The sequence below is a fragment of the Cavia porcellus genome, unplaced genomic scaffold, assembly GCF_034190915.1.
Source record: "Cavia porcellus strain 051 isolate PalLab524CR breed Dunkin Hartley unplaced genomic scaffold, mCavPor4.1 scaffold_19, whole genome shotgun sequence".
Classification (NCBI taxonomy): Eukaryota; Metazoa; Chordata; class Mammalia; order Rodentia; family Caviidae; genus Cavia; species Cavia porcellus.
Genome location: NW_026947502.1, coordinates 63474306 through 63490756, shown reverse-complemented (window position 1 = coordinate 63490756; position 16451 = coordinate 63474306). Strand labels below are relative to the sequence as shown.

Below are 16451 nucleotides of genomic sequence, written 5' to 3'. Positions count from 1 at the left end.
CACATTAATAAATGAAGCACTTGTCACAGTTCAAGAAGAAAAGGAAAGTGAATCTGAAAAAGTAAAATAAGGAAGCAAAAAGCAGAAATTAGCAAGTATAGAAATCATGCATGCATTAGACATGATCCAAAAACACAATCATTTCTTTCAAAAAACCAAGCGTGTGTATAAGTATGGAAAAACTAGTCCAGGAGGAAAGAGAAGAAAAATACCCTTAAGAACAATAGACAAAGATTAGTATCAATAAAAGTCTAAAATGTTCAGGAGTTTTTATAACTTTAATGAGGAAAATTGGAAAATTAAAATGAAAACCAGAAGTTGTTCATTAAAAGCTTACAAAGCACACAAGAAAAACACTCCTGAGTTTTTAAAACATTTCATTTGGAAATTATTATCCATTCACTGGAACCTACAAAGACAATTCAGCAAATTCCCCATGCCTTACTTCTGCCCCCCAGCAATGACAGATGATGTTGACACCTGCCCTTTGGCACCGCTGTGTGACCAAAGTGGACCCACATGTATCAGGGAGTCACATTACCATCAGAATGGAAACCCCAGGGCAGCACCCCAGCACTTGCACCCCCAGCTCCCTGTGGTCACAGCTGCCCACTTCCTTATACTGCTAATCCGGGCAAGGTCTACACAGTTCTCAGGTGGACCACATGGCTGCATTTCGAATGTTCCTGGATTGGAATCACACAGAGAGTGGCCTTTGAGACTGACTTTGCAAACCATCTAAGCCTCCAGGCCCCCAAGGTTTGCTTTGTGCTGAGTATCACTCCCGCCTGTGGACGCACAGCATTATTTCACCAGCAGATGGATGGCTAACTGCTCCTGCGCTGAGGGGACATCCTTTCCTCAAAACTGCTCTTGCACTTGTGTGATGTTATTTCTGACTTCAGTGCTCAGTCTGCATCTCTTCTGTGCACACCTCTCAGGGTCTAGACTGAATGGAGCCAACTGCAGGAGATCTGCGACCGGCCTGTGAGCCAGCCCCTCCCCTCCCAGGCTCAGGGCCTGTCCATCCTTGTAGAACACTAACTAGGTGGCTCCCTCTCCCCATTCCCCTTCATCTCTCTCTCCCTTTCCTTCACCCTCTTCCCTCCTGGGACCCTCCCCTCTCCACCCTTCTCCCTCCCTTCCTGTCTCTCTCTCCCTCCCTTTTCTCTGTCTCTCCCTGTGTCTCTGTCTCTCTCTTTCCTAGGGGTCATGGGGTCGTGGAGGAGGATGGTAGCTCTCATGAAAGGAGGTTTAAGAGAATGACTTGATGGTGACAGGAGGACAAGCACCTGAGAGCAGTGACAGCAGCTGGGGACCAGCAAGCACATGCTGCCTTGTTCTGCAGGGCAAAGTGCAGCGTCAGGGCTGCTGCCAGTGAAGATATCCTCTGCTATGTAACTTCCACATGGGAGGGACACTAGGGAGACACTGGCCTGGAGTGACCCGCCCCACAGCTTTCGAGGGTGCAAGCTTGTGGCTGACCATGACAGATAAGGTGAGGAGAGAAGCTGGGGACTGTCTGACCCTCTGCTGTCCCTCCGCCCCTGTGTCCTGATCACCCCTCTCCTAAGTACTCTAGGATTTTATTTTTATTTTATTTTAAAGAGAAAAAAGAAAAAAACAATGCACACTGCCGCCCTCCGGAAGATGCCAGGACCACCAGCCCCGCAAAGAACCAGAGTGCAAGCATGGAGCTGTTCCTTCTCTGGGTTGCTAACATCACCCTGAGTTCTGGGAGTCAGCCAGTTGCTTACTGTGGGTGGGGGAGGGGGTTCTCTTCTGGTTTCTCAGCGCACACCTGCTGGCTCACATTAAGGCCTGGATCTGTTTCTTGCTGAGTCTCTTCCTGATCCCCAGGAAAGGCCTGGTTCTACTTCTAGTCGAGGTGCTTCCCAGTCCCCATGGCAGAGCCTGGTTCAAGGGAAGGCCTGGGCACTCTTTTGGTCAACTTTCTTTCCATTTGATTTAAACAATGTGAATTTGTCTTTTTGGGACTCTGTAGGCCTAAACCCCAATCATCCCAGTCAAACATCATCAGGGGCACATCCTATCCTGGGGTAAGATTCACTGGACCCTTGGGTGTGCTGTGGAGCTTCTTGTCCTGGACATTGCCCACATCCCTCCTGGCACTTTCCAAGTGGCCCCAAGCAGACACAGGGTTCCTCTGCACACCTCAGCCTGGCTTCTCTTTCAGCCACGTCTCCTTGCCCCCAGCTGGAGAAAGCTCTGGTTTTCCATCTGCCCCTGAAATCAGCACACCACTTTCCCCAAACACTGCACCAATGTGTGCATCTTGAACAGTCTTTGTAAAGTCAGGCAGGGTGCGATGTCTGCCCTCAGCCACCCACATCCCATGGAGACTATATTTGCGCCTAGATTTTGTCTGTGGTGGTAGTTAACTCTCTTTATTTACTCACAGGTTTTTGGATTGAGTAAACAAAAAAATATAAGATACCCAGCTAAATCTGAATCTCAGAGAAATAAGTAATTATTTTTACTAATATTAGGGACACAGTCATGCTAAATATTTACTTACTGTTTACCAGAATAAATCCCTCAGTTGGAGTGACCAAATCCAAAGAGACAGAGCAGTGTCTGGACAGTGGCTGTCCCCAGTGCGACAGCACAAGGATGGGAAGCCAGGACATGTCACAGGACTATAACTATAACGTCTGAGCCATCCCTGAGCCTATGCAGAAAATGGCACTTACCTCCAGGGGACACCTCCAGGAGGGCAGGGCCTGCCCACCACTGAGAGCACCCCCCTAGCTGATCATTCCCTGTCCCTGTTCCCCCAGCCCCAGAAATGCTCATAGGAGATTTGTTGGGACCATTCTGTGCCCCAAGCATCATCCCTAAGTGGACCCCTCTCTCCTATCAGCAAGAAGTACCTCACCCCAAACTGGGCCAACGTTGAGCCCCAGCCAGAGGACAGACATGGCAGGTGTGGGAAAACTCAACCTGATCCCAATGGGATTCTACTAGGCCACCCATGATTGGCTACTCATGGTCCAAGGATAGTCTCTGACACCACGGTGCTGGCCAGAGTGTTGCAGGGACCTTGTCAGGGACAGATAACAAAGAAAGTTAAGCCCTGGTGTTGGTGAGCAGAAGGGATTATTAACTTTAGAGGGAGGAGCAGCCCTCCGAGGGAGGACAGCACTGGCCCAGGGAAGTAGGTATAGGATGGAGCCTTGGACTCCGGCCCCAGATCTCCCTGGGGTCCGAGGCTACAAAGAAGCTGGCCTGGTAGGGAAGGTGGGTCTGAAGGCCATGGACACAGAGATAAATTGAGGTCACACATGTTCCCTATCTGTCTAGGAGATTCATAGCATCAAAGCCAGCCTCCCAGCCTGGACTCAGGGCTAAAAATCTCTCCAGAATTCTTATAATTGACTACCTGTGGTCCCAAAGGAGAAGCATGGGCCAGCTGGAACAAAAGAGGGCCAAGAACAGAAAGGACCAGAAAAGCCCTCACAGCAGGTCCCAAGGAAGGCCAACCCCAGACTGATCAGAAGCCCCCCACCAGGGTCTAAGCATTGCCCCCCACCAGGATTTCAGCATTACAGAAGTCTGTCTTGCAACATATTTTTGTGACTGGTTTGGAAGCCATTGAACATCCTTTTGAAGTCAGTCTTGGGGCAGTCAAGAAAGCAGAACTTATCTTCCCTTTTCATGGTCTGAGATCCTATAAGAAAGTAATGTGACCTTAGGGCCCTGTGTGAAGACTTCTCAGACTGCTTGGTGCCCCATCATGTGGGGCTTTTGCTATCAGGTCCAGATGGCCAGGGAGAGGCTGCCTGCACCCTCTGACGAACAACCACTGAGACACAGTATCTGTGTAGGCTCCAACTCTTCCCCCAGACAGTCCCAACAGAATCCCAGGTGTGGAAGGTAGGTAGGCTGTGCTGGGGATGGGGCTCTACCTTCCCTGTCACTCTAGAGGATATGCCCAGGACAGGAGAGATGCAATCCAGGGTGCTGGGTATGTCCCGGGTCTCCTCTCCACCCTTTCTGAGGCCTAGCATGTACCCCACAACTCCTGAGTGATTCCTCTGGCTTGCAGTCTGCCTCTGAGTCCCTCCAGCAGATGAAGTAATTCACTGAATCCTCAAAGCCCACCCTTGCCTCAAGCTGAAGGGCTCCTTGGCATGCGGTGTGGGCAAGTTTGAGAGGACTGCAGGCTGCAATGGGTACCATAAAGACCTCCTGGAAGAGAGGGCCCTGCTGGGGTGCTGGAAAGGGAGCTATGATCTCCTCAGTAACAGAGGCCATGTGAGTGACCCTAGAGGCCCTGCCCTTGGTCCCAGAGTTCTGGGTGGGTTGAAAGATGGTCCTTGGTCCACAAGGAGCTATTCCTCATATCACCACCCACTCTGGAATTCACCCAAAATGAAGCTTTGCTCTTGACTGATATAGACCCCCCTTTCCTCCAGGTAAGGAGCACATCACCTGCTCACAGAATTACCCACTGGTGCAATTTAGGCAATGGTAGCATTGTAGACCCTGGGCTGGGGAGAAGACAGGCCTATGATGCCTGAGAGGTGCCTCTGTTCTGAGCCCTCAAGGGTGCCTGCAGCCCACAGCACCCACCCTGCACTGTTCCAAAGTGACTGAGGCTTGGGAGGACAGAGCCAGGCGGCCTCTGGTGCAGCTATCCAATTGCTGAGGGCTCTGCTATGCTTACCCTACCCAGCCTAAGGCATCTTCAGGTGACCTTCAAGTCACAGAGGAGGGACTCAGACCCCAGAGTGTCATCCTACTGGGTTGTCCAGTCACCACAGCAGGGTTGGGCACCTCCATACCTTTGTTGAAAAGGTGGATGAGTGAATGCATGTTGGGGCCCTAGAGAGGGCTCTCTATCTGGCCCTGGGTTCTGTCCCCATTGCTGGCCATAGGGTCAGTTCAAGGCCTTTTCTATCTCCTTCCATTTCTATGGCTGTTCGCAACACCTCTATCTGCCCTGTCCAGATCCCAGGGACTACACCAGGCCACCACTGACAGTGGAGTTGCAGCAGAGTGGTGGTCAGATGCATGTGAGAACTCCAGGACAGTCTGTGGTACTGGATACTTTTAGCATTTGTATCCCCAAGTGGTGAGGAGGGGGACAAGACGAGTGCCCACTGTGTGCCTTGGGGAATGTGGGGCTGGACAAACAGAGCAGGTAGGGAAGCTTGTGCTGGCCCACAGGCCTCAGGCCAGGGTGGAGCTGAGGAGCCTGGAGGCTAACATGGTGACCAGGCCACAAGGAAGAGGAGGCCCCAGGAGACAGGAGGCCACTGTGTCTGTCATGTAGACTCCACAGAGGAAGGACATGTCCAGAGGCTGGGGTGGAAGCCAGTGATGGAGAGAGGTCTGAAGCCCTGGGCGTAGGGCTGATCACTAGGAGCTGGGGGAAGCAGGGCAAGCTCAGTGAGCTGCCCTGCCTGCTGCCCTGCCTGCTGCCCTGCCCAGGGGCAGAAAAACACTGCTCAGGTGATCTGGAAGCACATCTGTCCCCACTGTGCCCAGCTCAGCAGACCCACATAGGTTCACACACCTACCCAAGCCTCACAGCCTCATAATGGAGGACCTGGGACTCTCAAGCCCATCTGCCTTATCCCGGATGCACTGCCACCAGTATGTGTCCCCAAGCCAGAAGATGTGTCACAGGCAGGAGCACATGACTCAGTATAGAAGCACACAGGGCATGAACAGGATCCCAGCAGGCCAACACTCACCCCATCAGTGCCAACCTGGGGTACCAGGAACACCCTAGAAAAAAGTATACCTGGAATTCCCTCTGGTTCCCTCACCTGTCTCTGCACACTACAGGGCCACCAGCATCACCAGAGCAATGGGCTTCATGACCTGGGGACCGTTCATCCTGGGGTAGAGATATGCCTGCCCTAGCCTTTGCCACAGGTGTGCTGAGCAGCTGCAGGCTCAGACAGGTGAGGCAACCTGTACCATGGATGGATGGGATCCACTGTGGGACTAATCCACTGTCTGCTCCCCACCCTACACACTGTCTGCTCTGGTCACCCCTCCATTTCCAGCAGGTGGATGTGGCTTGGCATGTCAGTGCTACTAACCTTTCCTGTTCAGGCCACAAAACAATTGGTGGGAGGGATCCTGAGTGAGACCCCATTGTGAAGCTCTGACTTTGAGATCAGGGCCTGGGGTGAGAGACCCCCACAAAAAGTCCTGAACAAAGATAACTCTGCCCCACCCTGGGGATGTCATAGATGGGCTAGCGGGTATCACTGGCATCTTGTGGGAAGCTAGGGATGCTAGGTCCTGTCCACAGTGCCACCCACATGGGGCCACCTCGCCCCACAGGAAGGCAACTCTGGGTTGATAGGTGAATCATGATGTGAGGATGCTTTGCTCTTCTTTGCAGCCAAGTAAAGCTGTGCTGGGTTGAGCCAAGGATTTGAAAGCTGCATGACCACAGGCCTGTGAGGGCCAGGGTGTCCCACAAGGAAACACAAGTTTCCCTAGCTCTCATGTCACTATATATGACTTGGTATTCAAATTAATTAAAAGTCTAGTTCTTATCTGTCAACTAGCATCTATGGCCAGATCCTGGGACAAGCACCAGGGGCTCTGCAGTAAACCAGGTGTTAGAGTACCCACCTCAAGGAATCTAAAGCCCAGGGCGCTCCCATCCAAGTGCCTGTCACTGATTGCAAGCAAGGGATGGATGGCTGGGTGGTGACGATCTGAGCTGGGACACTTCTCTGAGGCCCCCTGAAGTCACCTGAGGTCGGGGGAGGAACACGCACATCCAGTGAGCCATTTGCTCCTAACAAGGCACAAAGACATGTCAAAGCCAGCATTCCTGTGTCCCCCACCTGACTCTCCAAAAGAAAGGAGGGAGGAATTGGAGAACACTGGGCTCAGAGGGCTCACAATGTCCCTCCTGGTAGAAGCCAAAGGGTAGGGATGAGGTTTCTTTTTTTGCTGGAAATAACCCAGCTATTCCTGCTAGTTTGTGCATTCACACCTGGAGCTCGAGGGCTCCAGTGTGTGGTCAGTGTCCAGTCCTTGTCCTTAGACGCAGAGCAGACACTCCCAGTTACCTGCAGGATGAACTGACCTGACTCACCACCAACTGCTGTTCCAAACCAGGTGGTGGAAGGGAACAGGAGGAAAGGAGAAAGAAGCCCTGTTGAACTCACATACCCAAATTTGTCCACATGTCAACTCATACACCGTGCTGTCCCGCTGAATATATGCAAGTGGAAGAGGGGGAGCCACACACGTCTACTCCTCTGTATCAGGGATCTACAGTCACAGGTTCAGGCTGATGCCGCTGTTCTCACCCAGCACCCTGCATTCACTCTGCCGTGGCTCCTTTGCTTATTGGCTTCCCTCTCCAACAGTGAAATGTGACCCACTGTTCACAGTGTGTTCAGCTTGTAATTCAGTTCTCAAACTGAGAGAGCTTTGGAATGGCTAATCCTCACTTCTGGGAAAACAGAACATACTGAGCAGGATTCAGTGTTTGCCCCACACGCTGTCTGCCTCTCACACAGGGGTGGCCATACAAACTATGTCAAAACCACTGGGGTTAAATTTTCTCCTCTGCTGTGTCGCTGGCTCTGTTATTCATTGAAAAAATGAATCTTATTTATTTGTTTTTCCTTTCCCACCATCTGTAATAACTTTCTTTCTTTCTTTCTTTCTTTCTTTCTTTCTTTCTTTCTTTCTTTCTTTCTTTCTTTCTCTCTTTCTCTTTCTTTCCTTCTTTCTTTCTTTCTTTCTTTCTTTCTTTCTTTCTTTCTTTCTTTCTTTCTTTCTTTCCTTCTTTCTTTTTCATCCTTTCATTTCCACTCAGTGGCTACCAAAGTCAGAACTGTACAGAAGGCGCACTGGGACGGAGGACGTTCTCTCCTGGTTTCTGTCCCTCCACCCCACCCCGCCTGCGCTTCGTGCCCCGCCTGCCTGCGGCCCCCACCAAACCTGCAATTCGCTGTGTTGTCTTCATGCTTTTGTTTTCTCAAAACTGAGTGGGGATCCCCCTACTTTCTTATTGCCCCTTTCTCTCCCACAGCTGGCTGCTGTAGGTAGCTGCTGCTGTCTATGTCCCAACAGATAGATGCTCTATTGGAAACAAACAGGTAGGTTGTTCCAGGTTTGACTCTCGTGAGTAACTCACCTCTAGCACCAGAGGCCTTTCTCTAGGAGACTCAGTTCTCAGAGTGTATAACGAGTAACAGAATTGCTGAGTCACAGAGTGTGCATATGTTTCAGTAGAAAATGTCAAACTGGTCCTCAGGTTGGTGCACCCACTGACTCCTACACTTAAGCCCGCACCTAGAGAGCTCTGGTTGCCCAACTTTCTCATAATCCTTGCTATTTTTAGTACTTTTCCTATAGGCACTCTGGTTTGCATCCTCTGACTGATGCTATTTTTGTAATAGTCTCATTAGCTATGTGAATAGCCCCTGGGTGAGACACCCACTTAAATTTTTAAATTTTGATTTTTGTTTCTGTGTGTTTGCACAACATAGGGATTATATTCTCATGGTGGTTAGTTTATGTACAGAATACATCTTAATTCTTTTAGTGTCTCCTTCCTGTCTCTCCCTCCCTCTGTTGTTCTTCTCTCCACTTAAAAAAGGTCTATGGTATCTCCATGGCTTCTGCGGTCAATCTTTTATTTTGTTATTTATTTATATTTTGAGTTTTTCATATAAGAGAAGCTATGAGGTATTTAAACTTGTGTGTGTGATTTATTTCTCTTAACATTAAGCTATCAAGGTGTGCCCATTTTCCTACAAATGGCTGAATTTTATTATTCTTGATGGCACAATAGTACTGCATTGTGTGTAAATACCACCTTTGCTTTACCCACTCATCTGCTGGTGGACAAATAGGCCACTACCAAAAGTTAAATGAAGTTGTGCTTTTATAAACATGGTTAGGTTTTTATTACTGTGATGTAATGTTTCTAACAACTTTGGGAAATTAACTGGAAGGGAAATAGCTGGGTCAAGTGGAATTTCTAGCTTTAGTTTTTTGAAGAATCGCCATACTTTTTTCCTTGCTGATTTTCATATGAAGAACAATTCCTTTTCCCTACAATATCACCAGCATTTACTATGACTTGATTTCCTAATGGTAGCTGTTCTTTTTGGAGTAAAATGGAATAACAGTGTTGCTTTTTTTGTTGTTGTTGGTTTATTTTTTGAGACAGGGTCTTACTATGTAGTTTAGGTTGACCTTGAACCCATATGTAGCCCAAACTGGCCTCTAACTCACAAAGATCCACCTGCCTCAACCTCCTGAGTGCTGAGATCACAAGCATGCACCACTACAGCTGTTATCAGGGTTGTTTCAATTTGCTTTTCTCTAGTAACCAATGATGTTGAACATTTTTCATGTGTTTATTGGCCATTTGTACTTTTTCTTCTGAGAACTGTCTGTTCATTTTAGCTATTTTGACTAGGTCGTCTATGTTGGGGGGACTAAGTTTTTGAGTTCTTTATGTATTCTATATATTAATCCTTTGCTCAAGGTGTAGCTTGCAAAATTTTTCTCTCATTCAGTAGGTTGTATCTTCACTCATTTGGCTGTTTTCCTTGTTGTTAAGAAGCTTTTTAATTTGATATGATCCTATTTGTTGATTTTTGTATTATTTCTCATGTTCTATTCAGAAAGTGCTTGCCTATGCCTGTCTTCATTAATCTTTTGAATCATTATTTATATCAATAAAATAAAATAAAATAAAATATCAAATATGTAATGAGGGCTTAGGACAGACATCAACATTTTCACATCAGGTGTTTACTTGCTTACCAAACCTAAAAGATAGCGTCCAAAATAAAACCCATGTGAACTTTAATGCAAATAAAAGCAAAAGTTTACCACTGACATAAGCTTTGCTTTAACTGTCACACCCGAGGTGCTGCCTATCGTGACTGCTGCATGAGCCCCACACTTCTCCCTTACACTGTTTTCCTGTACTTTCTTGTGGGGTACAGTTAACATCTTTTTTCTTTTCCTGTTGTCATAGTACGACTTTGTGATGCTATGCCTGTTTATTCACCTTTCAACTTACCAGTGTACTCCACAATTTTTCTGTAGTTCTCTGGCAGCAGCATTTTGTTTTTCCTCTGCTATAATTGATCTCTTATGAGCTCTAGTCCCAGTCTTCTAAGAATATTTCTCTGTGATATATTCCACTCATTATTTTCTTTTTTCACAATATTTTGTACTTATTTTCTTTGTAAACTATCAAGTATTTATGTGTTTAGGGTTAAACAAAACACAACCACTGGCCAATGCTACATGTTTCAAGAGACATCACAGTTACTGTATAACTCATCAACATCTACCCTATATTCAATTTTGTTGTTTAAAGTTTCCAGTGCAGGCTTTCATTTTGTCCAGGCTTCCCTATTAACATTTCCATAATGGTATAATGTTAACATCAGCAGTACCAGTTTGTTTTTCTTTGCCATATAAGAGGCCAATGTTATCTTTTCCTGAAACCCAAAGATTGGACTATACAATTCTGTTTTTGAAATTGCAGCACTTCATTTGCAATTTTTACATTGTTCCTATATTTAGATCCTCAAAGAGTTTTGTCCTTGAATAAGTTACACAATATTAAGGCAGTGGGAGGCAGAACCAAAGAATGCTTACCTTGAGGTCACTTCCCCCTTCCCCTATGATAACTTCCTTTTTCCTTTCCCAGTGGCATGAAAAAGGTTCCAATCAGCTCCTCCCATGTCATCAATGCCTGCACTAAGTGCCACCCTTGTCAGAGGTTCTATGTATATCCCATACCCCACCTTCTGGTCAGAGGAAGCTAGACTGTCGATGGTTGTTGGACTTTTCTCCACGTCTTTCGAATACAGGCTACTTTTTTACTTTATATTTTTTTCTCTTTCATTGCGCTAAAAACTCTAACATTAATGGTGTCATGTGACTTGGATGACAGAGCGCATCAGCTCCTAAAAAATTCCTCCCAGTTGGAGCTACCCTGCCTAAGAACCACCTTTTTTTCCCCCTCCAGGACTGTTTACTTGCCACTGCTAATCCGCTAATCCATATGCAACCACGACCTTCCTCATTCATCACAGGTGAGCTACCATCTGGGGTTTTCTGTTTCCGTTCCTAAAATTTGCAAGCTTGCATCATAAAACCTACCCTTACTGTCACTGAACAGGAATAACAGTTTTCATGCTCCTTAGGTCACACAGCCTGAGGCAAAACTGTTATTTTTGTTCACCTCTGGGGTGTCTGATTCATAATCTTGGTGCTCTTGGCCTCAAGAAGGCCATGAAACCCAAAAAGCTGCTCCTTTATTTATGCTTTTGTCACAGTGGCTGCAAGTTGGCAGAAACTTAATTTTTGGGCCTTTTTCACTTTAAGGATATGTCCCTTTCTCACTCTGTCCTATATGATGGCGCAAATACTTCTGGCTTGCTCTGCTCCAACCCCCTAGACGATGCATCTCTCCTCATCTCTCCTCTTCCCCTGTGTTGTTATTTTCCCTGCTGGCCTATCATAGATGGTCTCATGCATTCCAGCATTCCAGCATTCCAGCAAACTGCATGGTTCTTAGCAGCCATCTTGTGGCAGCTCATGTAAAGGACAGTCAAAACATAAATTAGGTTCCTTTTCTGCTATTCTTATTTCAAGAGATCTCTATTAATTAATCTACAAAAAGGTTCATGCTAGTCTATTATAATTCAAATTGGCCAAATATATTTCAGTGCACTCTATACTGTATAGATCATCTGTCCATTTGCCTGCTCCATAAACAGCTGTTCCTGTATATTTGAGCTCAACAATCTTTTTTCCTCCTCTTTTACATTTTCAGATCATTTAATCAAGGTTTATTTGGGTTATAGATTTAAAAAGCATGCTTCCACCTAGGTTGTCAGCTGGTCAAAATGATGCCAAAATTGATTAAACAAAATCCCTTGGGGTAAGGAGACGTTGAACAGAACTTCAACTGATGAATAAGAAAGTAATAACTGATGAATAAGCTGGTAAATTTAACCAGCTCTCGTTCATTAATCAGAGGCCCCAATAATCTCCATAGCTTTATGGGAGACACCTCACCTAAAGTTCATATGACTAAGACAATTCATTGTTGCTGACCTGGTGGTATATTCATGCCTTCAAATATAAAATTGAGATCGTTTATGATGACAAGTGTTTTCTTGCAGATTCAGACATCTGCCTTTTTCTTGTGCTTCAGCCAGGAGATTCACATCAGACCAACATGAGGTCATTAGTCAAATAATAATTTTTAAACAAAAATTTATGTAATGTATATGTTATACTTAGAGATGCTTAAATAGTGAGCAGTCCAAACAATGTCACAAATTTCTTCAGTGCTCAAATATTAAAACACCCATGGCTAATAAAAAATAGTGGTTCCACTTAATGTTCTATGTTAAGCTTACTGCCTCTACTGTACTGTACTGTTATCAATCTTCTGGATATTCAAAAACTAAAATTAAGAGATAATTATAAATTCCTTATAGATTCTTTTTGCTGGGATCCACCAGTTGTTTTTCCAGAAAAAGGTTATATGATACATACTGGGGCCATAATTAGCTATACTCAACTGGCATTAAGTGACACTACAGCTGACCTCTCTCCTAAATAAGAAGGTAAAATTAATAAAAAAGGCCATCCTCCAAAAATCAGATGGCATGAGACAATCTAACAGCATAGGAGGTATTTATAAAACTGTAAAACCTAAATTTGTATATGACAAATGAATGACATGTCAGTTTCCTGAAATTCCTTGGACCTTATCCTTATCCTCCTTATGGGAAGCTATTACTAAAATTATACTCATAAATACCCTGTTGATTCTATTATTTGACTCCTGCATACTTAACTGGTTCTTTGCCTTTGTCTCCTTTAGACTTAATGCTGTACACCTACCCAAGGAAAAAAATGCCTGCTGTCTACTGAGGGCCACTAGTTAAAAGCTCTGCAGAGTGCCCCTGATTGCCATTTGACAACTTCAACATCTGTCAGCCTAAAAAAGCCAGATCAGTCTCCACCCATTATCCATCATGGCAGTTTGGGTTTCTTCTTCAGAGAAAAATGCTACAGGCAGCTAAGTCAGTTAAAAATGTTATGGGTAGTCAGACAGGGCTATGGCCTCAAAATAGCCAGCACAGAAAACCAGATGTCTTGTGACTGTGGAGGAGACAGATACCTTCCACTGTGGGCCAGATCCCAAGACAAAAGGCTAAACTTGGCCCTCAAACCCCACAGGGAGACCTTCTTAATATGGCTTTTCATGTTTTCAACAACAGAGATAAAAGTCAAAAGGTAAAATAACAATCTGGTCTTTTAGCAGTGACACTTGGAGATCTGAGACAGGCAAATTGGGACAAGGCAGAACTGCCTGAGCCCTTCCTGGACCATGCTTCAAGTGCAACAAAGGAGGATATTGGGCAAGAGAGTGCCCCAACCCTGGCATTCCTCTGGGGCCTTGCCCCTATTGCAATCTCAAGGGGCATTGGAAGAGTGACTTTTCTAGCTGCCAGAGAGCAGGTAAGCCATTCTCTAACTCCTTGCTCTCATAGGAGAGCTCATCACCACTGGATTCATCACTGACTGATCTACTTGGACTTGCTGTGGAAGATTGATAGGGCTCAGGGCCCACAGCCCCCCATTAAGGTGTCCTTATCAGAGCCCCAAATCCTATTACAGGTCTCACATAAGACATTCTCTGTACTTGTGGACATAGAGGCCATATATAGTGTTCTTCCTGAGTTTTCAGGCCCTTGTATTAAGTCCTCAGTCTCTGTAGTGGGTGTTGACAGTCAACCTATTCAGCTTTGCAGACAGAGCCTATTCCATACTCTCTTCATTACCCATAGCTTCCTAACAATTCCAACATGTCCCACACCCCTTTTTAGGTAGAGATATTCCTCAAAAGCGTAACTTCTCCTTTACCTTCTCCCTTCCCACAACTCTAGTCCTCTAAACACCCTCACAAGGTGCCACAAAGTCATCTCCTCCTCTTCCTTCTTCTCTCGTCGATCCCACAGTTTGAGGTACCTCCAGTCCCACCTGTGCTACCTATGCTATGTCTATTTTAATTCATCTCAGGGATCCTTCAGTAAACATTTACAGGGACTTAAGCCTATAACCAAGTGTCTTTTAGACAATGGTTTTCTTAAATCTACCCATTCACCCTATAATACTCCTGTTCTCCCAGTATTCAAATCTGATGGGTCTTACCATCTAATGCAGGACCTTGGGGTAGTCAATAGTGCTGTTACATCAATCCACCCAGTGGTGCCAAACCCTTATACCATACTCTCTCATATCCCTCCCTCTACCACTCACTCTACAGTCTTAGATCTTAAAAATGCCTTTTTTATTCCTTTGTGTTTATGTAGACTGACCCAGACACTCTGAGGTCTCAACAACTTACACCTATTATCTCTATAGTAAAACCTCTTGTCAGGGACACATAGTACCACCTTCCTTTTCTATTCATCAATTTTGCAGACACACCCCTGGGCAGGGCTGACTGGTAGATTCTACACACATGCTCCACAACAAAACTCTCAAATATCTTCTCACTTTTATTTGTACTTTTTCAGGATAGATAAAAGCCTTTCCCGGGCTACATTGGCACCAAAGGAGTGCCAATGTAGTTACTAAAGTCCTGTTATAGGAAATCATCTCAAGGACTACAACTAAGGTGGAGCAGCCCCTAACTGGTCTTCTTGGCAACACCAACAGTGGTCAAAGTTGCTGGACTGCCATCCTGGTTCCACATCACTCAAGCTAAGTGGTGCCTTCCCATCCCTGAATCTAAACACCCTGAGTGGTCACCTCACCTTCTATCTCCCACCCATCTCTGTCTCACCAAGGCCTCACTGCCATAACTCTCAGGCTATATCATGTTTTGCCATCCTATTTGGTTTTTGATCCCTTATATTCTATTAGTTAAATTTTTCACTATAACTATCTTTGTTCTCTCCGCCCTCAGCTGTTTGGTTAAGTATGAGATCCCTGTGGGTTTAGGCTCTTATGTCCCTTATAGTGACACAGCCACGGACCTGCCCTCCTATATTCTGTAATTTCCCAAATATTATTCAATCATCAGGCCTTTATCTCTCATGCTTCTTATTCTTTCCAGCTCAACTCCTATACCAAAGACAAGCACTACCTACCCATAATTTTAACTTTTACCCTTTCAGATGGGGGACTAATTACCTCTCATAACTTCACTCTTCCTAACCCCACACTTATTTTTCAGAATTCTATCTCACCATAGTCCCAATGGAACAGCATATTTAAATCAAAGGCACCTTTCCTTCTACCTCCCCTGTGTCCTTAACTATGCCTCCTCATAGCACCTTGTCTCTTTGTTTTTCCAGCCTAGGATGTGGGCATTCACTGATGATATTGTCCTGGCTGAAACACCTGGTACCAGCTTCTGCATGGACATCAATCATCATCCTGTCAACCTTCCTAAACCCCAATAAGGCACCCTCTTTCAGCAGGAAGTAGTAAGAGAGAGATTTTGCCCTTTTCCTAACAATAAAAAGATGGGAATGAAAGAGTTTTGCCCTAGAATAAGTTACACAATATGAAGGCAGTGGGAGGAAGATCCAAAGAATGCTTACCTTGAGGTCACTTCCTCCTTCCCCTATGACAACTTCCTTTTGTCTTTCCCAGTGGTATGAAAAAAGGTTCCAATCAGCTCCTCATGAGTCATCAATGCCTGCCCTAAGTGCCACCCTTGGTCAGAGGTTACATGGATATCCTATACCCCATATTCTGGTCAGAGGAGGTTAGATTGTCTATGGTTGTTGAACTCCTCTACATGTCCTTGGGATAAAGGCTACCTTTTTACTTTATATTTTTTTCTCTTTCATTATGCTGAAAACTCTAACAGTTCCTGCATTAGTCAATATGCACTCTGTTAGCAAATGTAACACCAGTGGAAACTGGTAAACCAGTTTTCAAATGTCATATTCAGATTCATTCGGGAGAATGAAGCAAGTCTGTTCATAACATCATTGTTTATTACTATATGAATAAAGAACTGCTGATTGAATTCCAGGATAAATTTCTCAATTGAAAGAATAATAAGTCTTTGTATCTACAAGGGCATAAACTTGTATGACATATTTTGACCCAATACTTTTCTATAAGTCTTTTACATTCCTGTGACCACCATGAGAAATCTGTGCTAAGTACAGCAGACCTATGAATGCTTTCAGTTCAGCAAGTGAAGTGTAATAAAAATACATTTTTGAATATGGACCTTGGTGCATACCGAACATTTTATTTGCATTTCAGCCTTTGTGGATTTCACAGCATCTGTGGCATTTCATCTGTTACAATTTCCAACACTGAACAGCAGTGCTGGCATTCTGTTCATTTCACCTCTGTCAAGACCTTTACTATATTTTGAGACCTAGATCTAACATTGGATCATTCCATCTGGTTGGATG

The 16451-nt window shown here is 45.3% G+C and overlaps 1 long non-coding RNA gene across 1 annotated transcript; it reads left to right on the top strand.

Moving 5' to 3' along the window:
• Positions 1 to 10806: 10806 nt before the first annotated feature.
• LOC134471735 (uncharacterized) lies at positions 10807 to 16185 on the top strand. Its single transcript, XR_010041327.1, has 3 exons — positions 10807 to 11078; positions 13325 to 13524; positions 14660 to 16185. It is a non-coding gene; the product is annotated as an uncharacterized LOC134471735 (long non-coding RNA).
• Positions 16186 to 16451: the final 266 nt, after the last annotated feature.